The sequence below is a fragment of the Ranitomeya variabilis genome, chromosome 7 (genome assembly GCF_051348905.1).
Source record: "Ranitomeya variabilis isolate aRanVar5 chromosome 7, aRanVar5.hap1, whole genome shotgun sequence".
Taxonomy (NCBI): Eukaryota; Metazoa; Chordata; class Amphibia; order Anura; family Dendrobatidae; genus Ranitomeya; species Ranitomeya variabilis.
The window spans coordinates 214,557,700-214,577,010 of NC_135238.1; the positions used below are offsets into that span (position 1 = coordinate 214,557,700).

Consider the following 19,311-nt stretch of genomic DNA (forward strand, 5'->3'; position numbering starts at 1 on the left):
CCAGGAGTAGGTGAGTATTATTAGACAGCCCCCCGCTTCCCCTCCGTTGCCGACCCTGGGTATGCTCAACGAGGAGCCTCCTTGGACCGCCGCATCATCAGGCAGCCCGCTGGCGCCCCCCTGTCGCACATGCCCCGGCTGCCCCCCTGGATACGCCACTGGTTTTATCTGCAGATTTGCTGAATCCAATAGTTCTTTATGCGTTTTGGCATTGGAAATGTATCAAAAATACATTTTAATCTGCACATGACTGTATCAATAAAGTTTTGTCCCAAAAAACGTAATGAAAAAAGCGCAAGTAACCTACTTTACATAATAGGTGCAGAAAATCTGCAACACCAAATACTTATCATGTGAACATAGCCTTATAGCAGCACATTGAGTGATGGTTATACACTAGACAGGTCCCTGTCTTATCCAATAGCCCTAAGGTAGATTATATCCCATTTAGTGTTCAATAAATAGGGAAAATAATGGAAAAAGGATCGGCATGTTGGCCATAAAACTAATAGTAAAATAATTGTGCATTCACGTATAAAAAAGTATTGTTCACGATGTTAATAAGTTCTGTTTCTGCAGATCACTGCAAATATCTGATCTGCAGTACCAGGCACAGACACATCCATACGCATCGCACCGTGGTGGGATAAACACGGAATAGGAAGCATCAATCAGTTGATCGGTGTGGTCCTAGGAGTCATACTTCATGGCCACTAATCTGATAGCGGTCGTTAATAAAAATATACAGTAGGTCCTGATTAGTGATGAATGCATGTGCTCGTTAGTCAACTTTGTCAAGGGTGCTCGGGTACGCACCAAGTATCGTAGGTGCTCGAGTGACTTGCTCGCATGCACTCGGCTGGATGTTTCGCGACTGTTAGACAGCCAAAAACCATGAGGAAATTGCCTGACAAACACAGGTAATCCCTGCATGTCCATTAGTCCTGATTCTTTCAGATTGATGTTTTACTTGTCAGTCTTAACAAAGGGAGCACTGGAAAATGATGCGCTAAATACATTGAGAGGCGTAAGTTTTGGAGAATCTTACAATTGAAGTGCGCTACCACCAGAAATGTTTTTCCATACAGGGGCTGGTGTACATTTCTGGAGTAATTTATGCCATTTTTGTCGGGTAAAATGAATTTGTTGGGCGGGCTAAGCTATGACCCATCTCGACCCAGCTCCCATCACGTTTTAAAAAATTGTCCAGGACCAACATAAAAATGCCAAAAGTTGTAAAGTTTTTGCATCATTTTGAGTTTCGAGTTGCACAAAAAGTTTGCAACATTTCAAGCAGTTTTATGCCATAAGACGTAAACTGCTTGATAAATCGGAGCCAAAGTCCCTGGAAATTGCTTTCTGATTCCACCCTCATAGCTCAGGTTATAAATAAACCTTTCTCGTATCGAATATTCCTGGTCTTCAATGCTGAAGCTAGATCTTCTCCCGTCTGCCCATGGGGGGAGGGAGATAAGGGAGCTCATAGGAGGAGTGGAGTACACATAACTTTAGAATACAAACTAGGTTGACATAACTTTGCCATTTGTCAGTCGGTGGTTTCTACTCACATTTTCTAGTCTAATTTTAACAGTGCACTTGGCCTGGTACTGAGCATTCATTTTCTGATTCACTTGTACTTGATCCCCACAGGCTTGTAAATGATGTGTTTTATCACAAAATCACTCAGAAGTGAATTAAAATTAATCTGGTTTTATCTCAACTCTTAGTAGCTGAGCGCGATTTATCTGTTCGCATCAAGGTTGGATAATAGATTACGCACGCCAAGGAAAAGCTCAGAATGGATATTCTGCAGAATTTGCGTCTTTTCTGATATTCGACATCTTGAAGGTAAGCTGGCTCATTCTACTTTTAATATTGTTTGCCCAGTGCGGAAGCGATGCCATGTGTATGATTCTGGCAGATCCGTTTCGGAGCAGATGTTTTCATAACATGCATACTTTTATTATACTTTTTTTTTTTATTTAATTTTATTACACATCTTTTTCACATTTTAGCTATTTTCAAGTATTTGATACAAACAATAATCATAAAATTAGAGTATTATTATAATATATCATTAATGTTTGTTTTTAAAATATGCATTTTAGCTTTCTTTTTTCCTTTTTTCTTTGCTATTTGCAAGTTTTTTATTAGGAATATAAGCAAATCAGTGTTTTTTTTAGTGCAAATGTTAAAACACATTTGCAGTTGTTAGTTCATGGCCCTTGGATGCAGTATTAAAGGAAACCTGGCTGCATGATTTCAGACATGTATGTTTGACTCTGAAAAAATATTTTTGGGGCACAGTCAAACGGCCGAGATCAGAAGGTATGCACGGACTGGCTAGCGGCTCTCCCTGAGTGTGGCATAGAAATGCATGAAGCTGTCAGGGAGCTGAAAGGCCAGTCGATCATTGTGTTCAGATCTCAGTCCAATTTATACGGCCGTCTGACTGCACCCTAAGAGCCACTGGGAACCGAGCCACACGGGAGACTAGTCAGACAGGCAGTCCCCAGTGGCTTCCCGCCGCCCACTGCCTTGAAGTGATAGGCGTTTCCCTGCATTTTGGTATAGGGAGAGACCTGTTAGGCTTCTTTCACACTTCAGTTGTTTGGCGTCAGTCACTTCCGACATAGTGACGGATCGACGGATCCGTCACAATTGTTGAGAAAACGGTTCCAACGGATCCGGTTTTTTGACAGATCCGTTACTTGGGGGTTGTCTGGGAAAAGTATCTACTTTTTGGAGCATGCGCAATTGAAAAAGCGGATTGGGGCGACGGATCCGCCGAAATGACGGTCGCGACGGATCCGTCGCCCATAGGCGGCCATTCTATGGAATGACGGATGCGACGGATCCGCCGCGAACCGTCATTTCGGGGTTGACAAAAAACGTTTCAATATCCGTCTATGTCTAGACAACGTCCGCCAAATTTCGACGGATCCGTCGCATGACGGATGGAACGGACGACCATCCATCACAATCCGTCGCCAATGCAAGTCTATGGGAAAATAACGGATCCGCCAAAAAAAAATGACGGATCCGTTATTTGAGGAAACTGGCGGTTTTAGACTGACGCCAAACAACTGAAGTGTGAAAGAGGCCTTAGTCACTGGTAGCAGGTGGGGAGATGCTGCTGGAGACCTACATGTCCTACTACATGTCCTGCAGCTCGGTACGCAGCGACTTTTAAAGTATGTTCCTCTCCTAAATACTGCAGTGTTTTAGAATCAAACATATCATGCTGAAATCATACAACCAGTGCCTGATACTAATTCATGTAGGCACAGGGGCCTGTGATTGCTGGATTTCCACATACAAGATTGGCAAACAAGGAAAGTTGAGAGACTGAGGAAGAGTTTGTGTATATTTTGAAGCAATCTGGGTGACCAGGTGACAAAAATCTGCTCCCATAGACTCCAAAATGGATGACAATGGTTGGTTGCAATTGTCAGTGTAAGGCTTCACATCCTAAAGTCCCATGTGAATATACCATATATATAGTTATGCATTGCTGTCAAGTTTCAAAAAAGTCATAGATTCAGAGTTCAACTTATAAGTACTGGTGTGTTTATCCAGAAGAAGGCAAAAAAGCCATGAGGCCAATGCTAATTGCTCCACATTAAGGGGGAAATTCAGCTCCAGAATAAATCCCAGGATCTAAGTTCTATCAGCAAAAATCTAGTACCCATAACCTGTAATATTCACTCTTATGGGAGTGTGGTAGATCGGCTCACTCGGCTGCATACAGAGGAAGACTCAGGAACACCATTTCTTTAAACCTCTCACTGGTTTATTAAAGATACTGCATAAACCAGTGCAGAGTTGGCAAAAACAAAACATGGCCTTTATGGCCTAAGGAAAAACAAAAGCATAACACAAAGCACAGTCCTTGTTGTGGCGGGGATCCGCCCACTCAGGGTTAGCAAAACACACGGTTCATGTTAGCACAAACATGAACAACTCTTTGGAGTTAGCCTCTCCAGAAACACTGAACACTGAATGCTTCAGAAGGCTGACTATTTAAATCCCACACCACATCTTGGGGTGGAGATTGGGGACCAACTCCCACCTGCTCTATGTTTGTTCACAAAAACCCAGCCCTTTTAAAATGGCTGATTAACCTCTCTCAACACTTAGTGTGCTGGAGCAAAACTTCTGGGTTTCAAATCACTGAAGCTAACAGCCTCAGTGAAACATATCTCCTCTCCAGTACTTTGCCAGTGACTTTGTCACAGGGAGTATGAGAGTAGAAGTGCACGTGTGTCACACATCCTACAGACAGTGACTGGAATGGTGGACACACATATGCAGTACTGCTCCATTCATATTCAAGATATGGCATCTGCCGATTGTACAGTAGGTTTATCATCTATCCTGTGGATAGGTGATTAATGCTTTTTTTGTGATAACCCTTTTAATGACCTGAACTGAAGGCATCAAATATCACTATAATGCCAGTTTGATTTCTTACATCAACGGTCAAGCCCGGAAAATTGGCAGTAATATTGGTTATATTATCGTCAAACTTTCTTAAAGGGACAGGAACATTCTGGTGAAATTAAACGTAACTTTGGCAATGTGCACACTGAGTTTTTTTAAGAGTCATTTCGAATAGAAAATGAGTGGAAACTCTCCAAATCCTCCTCAACAGAGTGTCTTCAACATCCTCAAAAAATATGTTCGAGTCCCTGCAGTTGCATGTCTTATGGCTTTTCGACAGCCGCAACACATGCAGGGATTGGCTGTTTGTTAGGCAATCCTGCATGTGTTGCAACTGTCGAACAGCCGCGAGACATGCAGCCGTGGGGAGTCGAGCATATTTTTTGAGGACGATGAGGATACATTTGTGACCAATCCTAGAAGCCAACAGATCAGCTAATTGTACTTTTTCTGATTGTGCATTTAAGTGTCTGTTTCTCCCATATAATGTGGGCACAGGTGTCAGACCAGTGGCATTGCAATGATTGAGTGGCGCAGTAGGTACATGTAAAACCGCTTATGCAAACCTCAACAAGCGAGATCAGCTTGTCTTCAGCTGCTGCACTCTGCATAGACAGAGAATGAAATGAGAAATCTCAGTATAAAGAAGTGAGCTTTGTTATTTGCCTATGCAGAGCGCAGCAGCCGATGACAAACTCATCTCGACTGCTGTGCTCTGTACAAGCAGCAACAGAGATTACAGAAGATTAGCACATAGTGAATACATTCAGTATTGTATAGTTTAGTGCACAAGATTCAATATTGCTTCATCGATAGCTAAGAGCTATTTTTTTTATATTTTTACACTTTTTCGTAACCCTAACTAAGGTTATTGTTATGCACGGTTTTATGGTTAGGGATAGTATTAGGCTTAGGGTTTGAATTATGGCTAGGGATAGGCTTAGGGTTTGGGCTAGGATAATAAAATTGTAAATTGTTTGGGGTCCAATACTGGACTAATAGAAGAAACTGAGAGAATGCTAATAGTTCAAAAGCTAAGTGATGCAAAATACTTGGCGCTGGCAACCTATGCTAGGTCACTGAACACCCTATAGAACAACAAATAGGATCAATGAGGAAATAGATGACATGCGGTATGTAGACAGAGCAATCATTTCAACGTTCGTTCTGTATGCATACTGTTTTTACATGAATCAAAAAATTGATAATTTTTCTCCTATGGGTCATCCATTTTTCATCTATTTTACATTCATTTGCATCCGTTTTTTTGTACTTTTTTCTCACTTAACAATAGATCAGATAAAAATGGGTGAAAAACTAATAAAAAAATATGTTTTGTGCTTTTCACCCATTACTATTGGATCATTATAGACTTTAGTGGCCGAGTCTGACCTGCAAAAACTGATGAGAATAGGACATGCACTGAGTTTAACGGAGCGGATACATGGGTCCACTAAAATAAATACAGTCTGGATGGTTCCATTGAAGTCTATTGACCAGTGTGCCATCTGTTTTAAAAATGAACAACACACCGATGAGAAAACTGGATGTAGGAATGAGGGGACCAATGTTCCCCATGTAAACAGAGCGGTAGAGGACCACCAATGTCTATAGGAGCGGTGGCGCACCACGTATCCCAAAGACCCATACACATGAACGTAGCGGTAGACACTCATGAACAATATTGCTCCAATTATATGGGACTTTAGACCCTTGTTAATGGGAACAGTGAATGTGCATGGGTAAATAAAGACCAGGTCCTTCTGACACCAAATAGAGGGCACATTATAGTTCCTCTCTCTTTTACACACTGATATATAATCCTTCATGGGAGAGTTTTTATGACTCAAGCCATGTTCTTTCCTTGTTACTTCTTCCTAATTGAAGAGGTATTTGTAGGCTCCTGGCTATGGCTACAAAGCCCTCATATTATGGAGGAGTACTCTGCAGAGCATGTCCGGACTGTTGCATATCAGTGCCAGTGGGTGCATAATGGGTTCTTCTCTCATCATCCCCTCCGGCCACAACAGGTGTTGAGTTACTCATCAGAAACAAGTGGTGTTAGTGAACATCGAGACTTCCCATGAGCTCTGGAGAAGTCTTCAGCGTTGTCTACCTAGTCATCCCATGTTCCACTTTCTTCTTGGTGACTCATGGTAACTCCTACTCCTGTTCTGCCCTCTCATATCAAGAGCCTATTTATGCCAGAAGAAATTCCCAAATTATCAGCTTTGTCCATACATGCAAAATTTGGGCCTGAGTTATATCAATGGAACAAAGTGAAAATCCAATAAGGTTAAGAAGCTTAGCGTTAACATTTTCATTCATTGCTTGATTTCATGATTTCTTTTACCCACCCTTAAATTGTCCCTAAAAATACAGGGACAGACATGTTGAGATATAATTGCAGTATGTTTTTATAGTATTATATTAATCCGCTATAATATAGGAAATGCTCCATTGTTTGTTATGTTCTTACTATTTGTGTTATTGCTATGCCTTCAAATATACTGCTAAAAAAATAAAGGAAGCACTAAAATCCCACATCGTAGATATCACTGAATTAATTATTCCAGTTGCAAATCTTTATTCATTATAGAGTTGAATGCGTTGAGAACTATAAAACAGAAAAATGATCACTGTAAATCAAAATGAATATCCCATGGAGGTATGGATTTGGAGTGATACTCAAATTCAAAGTTGGAAATTAAATTACAGACTGATCCAACTTCAGTGGAAATGCCTCAAGACAAGGAAATGATGCTCAGTAGCGTGTGTGGCCTTCACGTACCTGCATGACCTCCCTAAAATGCTCGGTCCTGTTGCGGCGGCAGATGGTCTCCTGAGGGATCTCCTCCCAGACCTGGATTAAAGCATCAGTCAACTCCTGGACATTCTGTGGTGCAACGTGGCATTGGTGGATGGAGCGACATATGATGTCCCAGATATGATTAATTGGATTCAGGTCTGGGGAACGGGCAGGCCATTCCATAGCATCAAAGACTTCATCATGCTGTGAATCTTGGTGTTCTCTGGCAAATGTCAATCACGCTGCACGGTGTTGGGCTTTAAGAGCAACACCCACTTGTGGACGTTGGGGCCTCATACCACTCTCATGGAGTCTGTTTCTGACAGTTTGAGCAGACACATGAATGTTAGTGGTCACTGGAGATCATTTTGCAGGGCTTTGACATTGCTCTTCCTGTTCCTCCTTATACAAAGAAGGAGGTAGCATTCCTGCAGCTGTTGTTGCCCTCCTACAGCCCCTTCCACATCTCCTGGTGTACTGGCCTGTCTCTTGGCATCTGCTCCATGCTCTGGAAAATGAGCTGACAGACACAGCTACCCTTCTTGCCACAGCTCGCATTGATGTGCCATCCTGGATGAGCTGCAATACCTGAGCAACTTCTGTGGGTTGTAGACACTGACTCATGCTACTGCACAGTACCTCTAGGGGTGACAGCAACGACACAATGAAAAAGTGACCAAAACAGCCAGCCAGTACCTCTAGGGGTGAGAGCAACGACACAATGCAAAAGTGACCAAAACAGCCAAAAAGGATGAGAACAGAGAAATGGTCTGTGGTCACCCCTCTGCAGAAAGAGTCCTTTATAGGGTTATCTTGCTATTTTCCGATCATTTCTACCTGTTGTCAGTTCCATTTGCACAACAGCAGGAGATATTAATTGAAAATGACAGTTGCTTCATCATAACTGGACAGGTTGATGTCACAGAACTATGATTGACTTGGAGTTACATTGTGTTGTTTAAGTGTTCCTTTTATTATTATTTTGAGCAGTGTAGAATTAAAATAAGTGATCAATTCTGTATATTTATATGTAGGTAAAAGAGTTTATTTTGGGTTCATTATCACATATATTACTGATGCATTATTCAGAAGACATCTGGACATTTTCTTGGCATTTTGTATTTCTAAGGCTACGTTCTCCCATGTAGCATCTCCACTGTGAACCATCCACAGCAGGGATGCCACAGCGGCATTTATCACAGCAAAGAATGAGCAAGGGAACTATGTATATTGAAATTGGCACCTAAATCCGCAGCATAAATTTACATTCTGCTGATCCTGAACCCGCAGCTCCTGTCAATTCCTGCTGCAGATATATTTTGCATCATGTGCATGAGATACGCAGCTGAATTTCAGACTTGTGTGAATATATCCTGTGTATCCGATCTGTGTGAATATATCCTGTGTATCCGATCTGTGTGAATATATCCTGTGTATCCGATCTGTGTGAATATATCCTGTGTATCCGATCTGTGTGAATATATCCTGTGTATCCGATCTGTGTGAATGTACCTTGTGTACTTGTCCTATGAATGTTCCCATAAATTTTATGTCTTTGGAGTGAAATGCCCCACATTTTTTTTAACAAACTCGCACCTATTTTAAACTTTGACACACCATGGATTGTATGAAAACCATAAATCATAACGTCTTGCCCTCCCATTTGCTCTCATTTTTTTGGCTTTAACTTTAATAAAATGTCCCCTCCTCACTCAATAAACACCGTCATTTTTTTGAATAGTGGCATGAGGAATGAAAACTCGTAAATGAAAGCACATATATGGTGTGTGCCACGATGCGTGACTTTTTATTACATTCTTCAGTTCCCAAGTTACGTTCCTACTGTGTAACTTCTCCTAATCTTTATTTAAAGTGGCGCTCCTGGCATGGGGTGACGCACCTTAAGGGATCACTCAGATGTGATTTTCATAAATAGAACTCACATTTATTATAGTCCAAGTGGACCACACAAAATCATGGTGACCTCTGGTTTTGACCCGAGTCATAGACCAAACTCGCCAATGCAAGTCTTTGGGTTTATGAAAAAAAAAAATGGACAGCACTCGGATGCCTTCAATGTGCTGACCATTTTTCAAGGACTGTTTGATAGCAGAAAACTCCATCAGATTTTTTTTTTATACAAGAAAAACTTATGATGACCCATCCTGTGGGTAGGTCATCAATATCTCTGTCCTGAACAGCCCCTTTAAGTTGCACCATTATTCTTGTACGTTTGCCAACTTTTTTAGGGTGAATGTTAGAACCCTTTAATGTGGAGGACGATGTGTCGAGAAGTCTGTGCCTCATTATAGTGGAGCGTGTCAGTGTGGGAATGCCTGATGTAAGGGCGATGTGCGGCCAGGAGCCTCCTTGGACCCCTGCGCTGCTGCACACACTGACTCACCCCTACTCATGTGGGAAAGTTTGCAGCCCCATAGAACACTATTTGATGTGGTCAGGTGCTTTTTTTTTAGAAAGCTTCTGCTGTAACACACAGATTACTCCTGGAATACATTTTTCTCTTTTGTTGCCAGGTATTTTCTGGATTAAATTTGACAGCCGGCGTCTAATATTGAATAGTCTGACACATTGGTGTGACACATACATGTGGCAATGGCAATTCATTGTTCTTCTGTGCACTCACTTAGTTAAGAAAACTCAGTCGATTTAATTGTTTCCCTATGGAAAACCCCAGAGTTCACATCATGATACACTGCGCCAAATGAAAGGCTTTCTCCTTTCAGACTTACGGTGCCTCCTGGCTGGTAGATTTATGTATATACCGTATTATTGCCTTAATTAATATTCAATAATTTGGGAGTTTTCTCCTATTATTCCCATGATTAGTACTTTTCACTGGGCTTTTATTTAGGTGTGATTGGAAATTATTTTTAATTAAATGTAAATGTTATACAGAGAAGATGGAATGTTAGCCAAAGCAATTATTAATTTATAAATATAGATAAATATAGACAGATGGCTAAGGAGAAAGTTATATATTATACATAGGGAGAGAAAGATATTAGATAAATGTTACCATAGATAGATGGACAGATAGATAGATAGATAGATAGATAGATAGATAGATAGATAGATAGATAGATATAGATAGATAGATACATTAGATAGATAATAGATAGATAGATAATAGATAGATAATAGATAGATCATACATAGATATCTAATAGATGATGGATGATAGATAGATCATAGATAGATAGATAGATAGATAGATAGATAGATAGATAGATAGATAGATAGATAGATAGATAGATAGATAATAGATAGATAGATAGATAATAGATAGATATAGATAGATAGATAGATAGATAGATAGATGATAGATAGATCATAGATAGATATCTAATAGAAGATAGATAATAGATAGATCGATGATAGATAGATATATAGATAGATAAATATGAGATATAGATAGATAATAGATAGATAGATAATAGATAGATAACAGATAGATAGATAGATAATAGATAGATAGATAACAGATAGATAGATAGATAATAGAGATATGAGATAGATAGATAATAGATAGATAGATAGATAGATAGATAATAGATAGATTTGAGATAGATAGATAGATAGATAGATAGATGATAGATAGATAATAGATAGATAGATAGATAGATAGATAGATAGATAGATGATAGATAGATAGATAGATAGATAGATAGATAGATAGATAGATAGATAGATAGATAGATATTGGATATATACATATATTTCAGAAAGCACACAGTTAACTAGAACCAAACTACTGTATAAAACATGTGAGAATACTAAGCCCCGGATTACAGAGGTGACTCTGGGAGCAGCTGCTGTGGCCCGGCCATCGCTACGTCATCTGCAGATAAAGCCAAGGATTCATCATTACTCACAGCTGTTGCAGAACATCTTATCACCTTACAGCGGACACTATACGTCTATATATTGTTCATCCACTGTGCGGGGAGAACCTGATACATCGCGGCTCATTGTGTGACTTCTCTGAGCTGCCAGATTGATGGACTCCTCAGTCACACTGGTGTCCAGCACTGGTCCAGGGACAGGAGCAAGAGGCGGCGGCACTGGGAATATTATCAGACTGGTTTTTGGATCTGTTCCTGCTGCAGCTCATTTAGCATGAGTTCACTGAGGGAAAGTCACAGAATATTGGCCTGGTATAATGGCTAATACCAAATTAATAATGCATTAGGACTCGTTACATATTCTGGTTAATTGTGTACCTATAAATGGATGTGATGTAGATAGATACATCATAAAGATTGATATATGGATAGACAGATGGACACGCAACTATTACCACACTTCTTAATAGAGGAAGTTTTTACAAGTTTGCATTACTGCTGTAACATAGTAAAATAGTTAGCAAGGCCGAAAAAATACATTTGTCCATCCAGTTCAGCCTGTATTCCGTCAGAATAAAATCCCCAGATCTACGTCCTTCTAAAGATCCTAATAACTGTAAGACACAATATTGTTCTGCTCCAGGAAGACATCCAGGCCTCTCTTGAACCCCTCGACTGAGTTCGCCATCACCACCTCCTCAGGTAAGGAATTCCAGGTTCTCACTGCCCTAACAGTAAAGAATCCTCTTCTATGTTGGTGGAAAAACCTTCTCTCTTCCTGACGCAGAGAATGCCCCCTGTGCCCATCACATTCCTTGCTATAAACAGATCCTCAGTGAGATATTTGTACTGTCCCCTTATATACTTATACATGGTTATTAGATCGCCCCTCAGTCATCTTTTTTAGACTAAATAATCCTAATTTTGCTAATCTATCTGGGTATTGTAGTTCCCCCATCCCCTTTATTAATTTTGCTGCCCTCCTTTGTACTCACTCTAGTTCCATTATATCCTTCCTGAGCACCGGTGCCCAAAACTGGACACAGTACTCCATGTGCGGTCTAACTAGGGATTTGTACAGAGGCAGTATAATGCTCTCATCATGTGTATCCAGACCTCGTCTAATGCACCCCATGATCCTGTTTGCCTTGGCAACCGCTGACTGTCACTGGCTGCTCCAGGTAAATTTATCATTAACTAGGATCCCCAAGTCCTTCTCCATGTCAGATTTACCCAGTGGTTTCCCGTTCAGTGTGTAATGGTGACATTGATTCCTTCTTCCCATGTGTATAACCTTACATTTATCATTGTTAAACCTCATCTGCCACCTTTCAGCCCAAGTTTCCAACTTATCCAGATCCATCTGTAGCAGAATACTATCTTCTCTTGTATTAACTGCTTTACATAGTTTTGTATCATCTGCAAATATCGATATTTTACTGTGTAAACCTTCTACCAGATCATTAATGAATATGTTGAAGAGAACAGGTCCCAATACCGACCCCTGCGGTACCCCACTGGTCACAGCGACCCAGTTAGAAACTATACCATTTATAACCACCCTCTGCTTTCTATCACTAAGCCAGTTACTTACCCATTTACACACATTTTCCCCCAGACCAAGCATTCTCATTTTGTGTACCAACCTCTTGTGTGGCACGGTATCAAACGCTTTGGAAAAATCAAGATACACTATGTCCAATGACTCACCTTCGTCCAGTCTGTAGCTTACCTCTTCATAAAAACTGATTAGATTGGTTTGACAGGAGCGATTCCTTATAAACCCATGCTGATATGGAGTTACACAGTTATTCTCATTGAGATGATCCAGAATAACATCCTTCAGAAACCCTTCACATATTTTACCAACAATAGAGGTTAGACTTACTGGCCTATAATTTCCAGCTTCACTTTTATAGACCTTTTTGAATATTGGTACCACATTTGCTATGAGCCAGTCCTGCGGAACAGACCCCATCACTATAGAATCCCTAAATATAAGAAATAATGGCTTGTCTATTACATTACTTAGTTCTCTTAGTACTCGTGGGTGTATGCCATCCGGACCCAGAGATTTATCTATTTTAATCTGTAACTTCCAGATTGTCCGTGGGCTGTCATGTGGTTTATCCGATTCTGGTGTAGACGTTCCTTTGTTTTGAGGACTTTTAAAAAGTAGGCACAGGTGAAGACAGACAGGGGAAAGGCAATGCATGGGATAGTATGTGTGTATTTGCATGCAGGTAAGTGACCACAGGACCTGACGACAATAATCTTGACAAATGGCTGCAATCAGCTCTACTAGACAGAGAAGGAAGAGCAGCTCTGGAGCACAAAATGCTGCTCTAATAAGAAATATATCATATACATAGACAAAGTAATGTATACTTTCATGAGGAAATGTTGCTTTTTAAGTGGCTATTTCTCTTTCTCATCCCAGATCATTTTTAGACCATTATTAAATGAACTCCTACCTCATGAGCTAAAAAGATACACTCACTGGCCACTTTATTAGGTACACCTGTCCAACTTCTTGTTAACACTTAATTTCTAATCAGCCAATCACATGGCGGCAACTCAGTGCATTTAGGCATGTAGACATGGTCAAGACAATCTCCTGCAGTTCAAACCGAGCATCAGTATGGGGAAGAAAGGTGATTTGAGTGCCTTTGAACGTGGCATGGTTGTTGGTGCCAGAAGGGCTGGTCTGAGTATTTCAGAAACTGCTGATCTACTGGGATTTTCACGCACAACCATCTCTAGGGTTTACAGAGAATGGTCCGAAAAAGAAAACAAATCCAGTGAGCGGCAGTTCTGTGGGCGGAAATGCCTTGTTGATGCCAGAGGTCAGAGGAGAATGGGCAGACTGGTTCGAGCTGATAGAAAGGCAACAGTGACTCAAATCGCCACCCGTTACAACCAAGGTAGGCCTAAGAGCATCTCTGAACGCACAGTGCGTCGAACTTTGAGGCAGATGGGCTACAGCAGCAGAAGACCACACCGGGTACCACTCCTTTCAGCTAAGAACAGGAAACTGAGGCTACAATTTGTACAAGCTCATCGAAATTGGACAGTAGAAGATTGGAAAAACGTTGCTTGGTCTGATGAGTCTCGATTTCTGCTGCGACATTCGGATGGTAGGGTCAGAATTTGGCGTAAACAACATGAAAGCATGGATCCATCCTGCCTTGTATGGAGCATCTTTGGGATGTGCAGCCGACAAATCTGCGGCAACTGTGTGATGCCATCATGTCAATATGGACCAAAATCTCTGAGGAATGCTTCCAGCACCTTGTTGAATCTATGCCACGAAGAATTGAGGCAGTTCTGAAGGCAAAAGGGGTCCAACCCGTTACTAGCATGGTGTACCTAATAAAGTGGCCGGTGAGTGTATATAATAGCTAGATTGATAGATAGATAGATAGATAGATAGATAGATAGATAGATAGACGATAGATAGACGATAGATAGACGATAGATAGACGATAGATAGACAGGTAGATAGACAATAGATAGATAAATAGATAGATCGATAGATAGATAGATAGATAGATAGATAGATAGATAGATAGATAGATAGATAGATAGATAGAGACAGGTAGATAGAGACAGGTAGATAGATGATAGATAAAAGATAGATAGATAGATAGATAGATAGATAGATAGATAGATAGATATATAATAGATAGGTAGATAGATAGATAATAGATAGATAATAGATAGATGATAGATAGACAGGTAGATAGATAATAGATAGATCGATAGATAGATAGAGATAGATAGATCATAGATAGATAGGTAGATAATAGATAGATAGATAGATAATAGATAGATAGGTAGATAGATAGATATGAGATAGATAGATAGATAGATAGATAGATAGATAATAGATAGATAGATAGATAGATAGATAGATAGATAAATACAGGTAGATATATGATAGATAAAAGATAGATAGATAGATAGATAGATAGATAGATAATAGATAGAGAATACATGATAGATAATAGATAGATTCTCAAATTATATCTGCACAAACTAAATAAATAAATGAGCCTGTCCCAGAATATCTGTGCCCACAGTCTGTGCCCAGAGTCGGGGACGCTCGCTCAGCTCGCCCACACTTATTAATGAAGACTTCAGAGGATGAAAATGTTAATAGGAATTCAGAACACGGCAGCGGGTGGGGCGCACTGGTGGGTGTATGGACCTGACTGACTGCAGCACAGTATCTGTTTCAGACTTATCAGATCATGGTGAGCTCAGCTTCTGAACGGACAGTGATCTTTATATACCGTTCACACTATATCCTGCATTGCCAACTGTCCTTAAATTCAAGGATAGTCCACAAAACATAGTTGCTTTTTTTTTTTTTCCTGTTCTCTGTAGCATTCAGCACGTCATATCCTCCAGTGCTGCGGTCACTATTCTGCTGTTACATCATGTCATATCCTCCAGTCATCTCCAGAGCTCAGAACAGCCGGCTTCTTTAGCAAAGACCTTTTGTGGCTTCCCCTCCTTGTGAAGTGTGTCAGTGACTGCCTTCTGGACATCTGTCAAGTCTGCAGTCTTCCCCATGATTGTGGAGCTACTGAAACACACTAAGGGACCTTTTAAATGCTTAGGAAGCCTTTGCAGGTGTTTTTTTGTTAATTATTCTATTTTACTGAGACAATGACTTTTGGGTTTTCATTGGCTGTAAGCCATAATCATCAACATTAACAGAAATAAACACTTGAAATAGATCACTCTGTTTGTAATGACTCTATGTAATATGAGATTCACTTTTTGTATTGAAGAACTGAAATAAATTAACTTTTTCATGATATTCTAATTTCATAAGAAGCACCTGTATCTATCTATCTATCCATCCATCCATCCATCCATCCATCCATCCATCCATCCATCCATCCAATTGTTTTATTAGTTTGAAAACTAGATTGAAATGACATAGAGAATTACAGTATAAAAAAGTTGATGTTAAAAAAGCATTGCATACGGATGCTAGATGGGGAAAAAAATGTATGACACTCTCCGACTTTTCTGGCTGACGTTCTCAGCTACTTTATATACACAGATGTGAACGTACCCTAAATCTGCAAATTAAATTGTTTGGACAATATTATTTTCTCACTTAAATGCATGTATTGTTTGTCTAAAAATCATTTTTGTAAATTGGTTATATTAAAACAATCATTTATAACCCTTTTGTGGCACTGTCTATTGCTGGCTGCAGAATGGGTTAACCGAGAATCTGTCAGTGAGCTCAGTCTGAGAGAACTGGTGTCTTTTTTATCAGTTTTTTTCTGAGCTCCTCTCAGCTGATTTGTGACCACAGTCCACAACAAAGTAGAATGTGCAGTGAAACAAAGAGTCTGTAAAAGACAAACGATGCAACATTTTAATTAAACTGAATTCCAAAAATTATTTTTATCCCCAAATGCATGCATTACAGTAAAAAAAAAGTACAAAATTGATCATTTGAAGAATCATTCCATGACTTGTAGATAATCTGATGAACACAACAAATAATAATAATTTCAGTGTAAACTGTGAGAGGAGACCATAGTAATGCAGGAGCCGTCTCCGACCCTTCAGTGGCCATAACCTCCTGAACCCAGGGAAATTACACAAGGAATCACATAGAATAACACAATGCGAACAGCTGCAGATATTAGATCTGCTCCAACCTATTTTTTTTACAAATTAACCATGCTCAACAAATGCTCAAAGTGGAACCTTGAGCTGAAAGTAGCCACACCAGCAAACTAAGAAAAACTACTTGACCCCTTAACGACCGGAGCTATTTTTGATTTAGCGTTTTCATTTTTTGCTCCCTTTCTTCCCAGAGCCATAACTTTTTAATTTTTTGGTCAATATGGCCATGTGAGGGCTTGTTTTTTGTGGGACGAGTTGTACTTTTGAAGAACGCCATTGGTTTTACCATGTTGTGTACTCGAAAACGGGGAAAAAATTCCAAGTGCAGTGAAATTGCAAAAAAATGTGCAATCCCACAGTTGTTTTTTTTTTTTTTTTTTTTTACCATGTACACTAAATGCTAAAACTGACCGGCCATTATTATTCTTCAGGTTATTATGAGTTCATAGACACCAAACATGTCTAGGTTCTTTTTTAGTTAAGTAGTGAAAAAAGAAATCTAAAGTTTGTTTTAAAAAAAAAATGCGCCATTTTCCAATACCCGTAGCGTCTCCATTTTTCATGATCTAGGGTTGGGTAAGGGCTTATTTTTTTGCGTGCCAAGCTGACGTTTTTAATGATACCATTTTGGTGCAGATACTATCTTTTGATGGTCTGTTATTGCATTTTAATGCAAGGTTGCGGCGACCAAAAAAACGTAATTCTGGCGTTTTTACTTTTTTCTTGTTAAGCCGTTTAACGAACAGGTTAATTATTTTTTTTATTGATAGATCGGGCGATTCTGAACCCGGCGATACCAAATATGTGTACATTTGATTTTTTTTTTAAATATTTTTAAAAACTTTTTTTTCAACTTTTGGCATGCTTCAATAGCCTCCATGGAAGACTAGAAGCTGCTATATTCTGATTGGATCAGCTACATACAGATCGCCTGTATGTAGCAGAATTACTTGCTATGAGCGCCGACCGCGGCGTTCATAGCAACCCAGCAGTGACAACCATAGAGGTCTGCTGGAGACTTCTGGTTGCCATGCCAACCCATCTGTGACCCTTGATCATGTGACGGGTTCGCCGATGGGCAGGGTTTCCGGCGCACTTTCCAGAAGCGCGAGTTAAATGCCGCTGTCAAAGTTTGACAACAAAATGTAACTAGTTAACAGCTGTGGATGGATCGCGATTCCACCCGTGGCTGTTAGAGGCACGTCAGCTGTTCAAAACAACTGACATGTGCCAGAAAGGTGTGGGCTCAGCGCCGGAGCCCACTTCAAAGAGAGGGAGTCTGACATCGGCGTATTATTATGCCCATTGTCAAAAAGGGGTTAAAAATAAATAAAAAAACAGGATTATTTTTTCACTTAAATCTGAGCAAGTTTATTATGCATATAGCATTCAACAAGATCAAAATTATTTCCAGGTTCTGAGTTAAAGGGTTATTTCCAAAGTCATGAGTTAACTCCTTAACTTACTGACCACTCAGAGTCCGAGTGCTGGTACCCACAATAATCCTGAGAATGAGACTCAGGATACATTCAAACGTTCAGTATTTGATCAGTATTTTCCATCAGTATTTACATGCCAAAACCAGGAGTGGGTGATAAATAGAGAAGTGGTGACGTGTTTCTATTAGGCTATGTGCCCACGATCTGAAAAGAGCAGTGTATTTTCGCTGCATCCAAAACACTGCCTTCTATTGAATGCAGGTAAATCTGCATGTGTTCACTGAACCATGCAAATTTACTGCATTCAATACATTTATATGATTTAATTTCTGTTGTGGAAGCAAGAAATTGACATGCTGCGGTCCTGAAAGATGCACCGCATGTCAGTTTCTGAGGGTGATCTGCAGGTGCACATAGTTGCATACTGGCATGAGACTTCTAGAAATCCCATCCACTATGCTGTAACATCTGTCCTCTGCAGTTTTGACGCTGTGTAAATACGCAGCGTCAAACCGCAGCAATTCTTGAACGTGGGAACGTACCCTTAGGCTATGTTCATACATTGCTTTTTTTTCTGCAGCCAAATCCTGATGTCTTGGCTGTAAAAAACTTGCAGGCAAAAAGCAGGTTTTGCTGGCTTTATTGATGCTTTTATTGCTGCATTTTTTGCTGTGTTTTTCAGGATTCCAAAGTACAGCTTTGCTTCCACAATACAAGCATGAATAATACAAGGTGGTGGTCAGCAATGCAAGATGTAAAACCATAACACATTTTTGGGAGAAAAGGGCAATTTGACCAAATTATTTTGTCGAAAACATTTTTCATGTCTGACAAAATAGTGACTATTCTGAGCAAAAAAGATCATATGAGTTCATGACAAAATACACAATTGTAAAAAAAAAGTGGGGGGGATGAATTGGTCAGGCATAGTTTACCTAAGACAATGGCAGTGCATTGAGTCTGTAGGCACTATTTACTTTCACACATCAGTGGGGCATTGTTTACTTTTACACAATGGTTGGGCATTGTTTACTTTTACACAATGGTTGGGCATTGTTTACTTTAACACAATGGTTGGGCCTTGTTTACTTTAACACAA

The 19,311-nt window shown here is 40.0% G+C and overlaps 1 protein-coding gene across 1 annotated transcript in view; it reads left to right on the forward strand.

Moving 5' to 3' along the window:
* The first annotated feature begins 1,633 nt into the window (after window positions 1-1,633).
* Window positions 1,634-19,311, forward strand: part of ITGB6 (integrin subunit beta 6) — a 120,452-nt gene continuing 102,774 nt past the window's right edge. The window contains exon 1 of the mRNA XM_077272857.1: window positions 1,634-1,848. The gene's annotated coding sequence lies outside the window, so the exon portion shown is untranslated. The remainder of the gene's footprint in view (window positions 1,849-19,311) is intronic.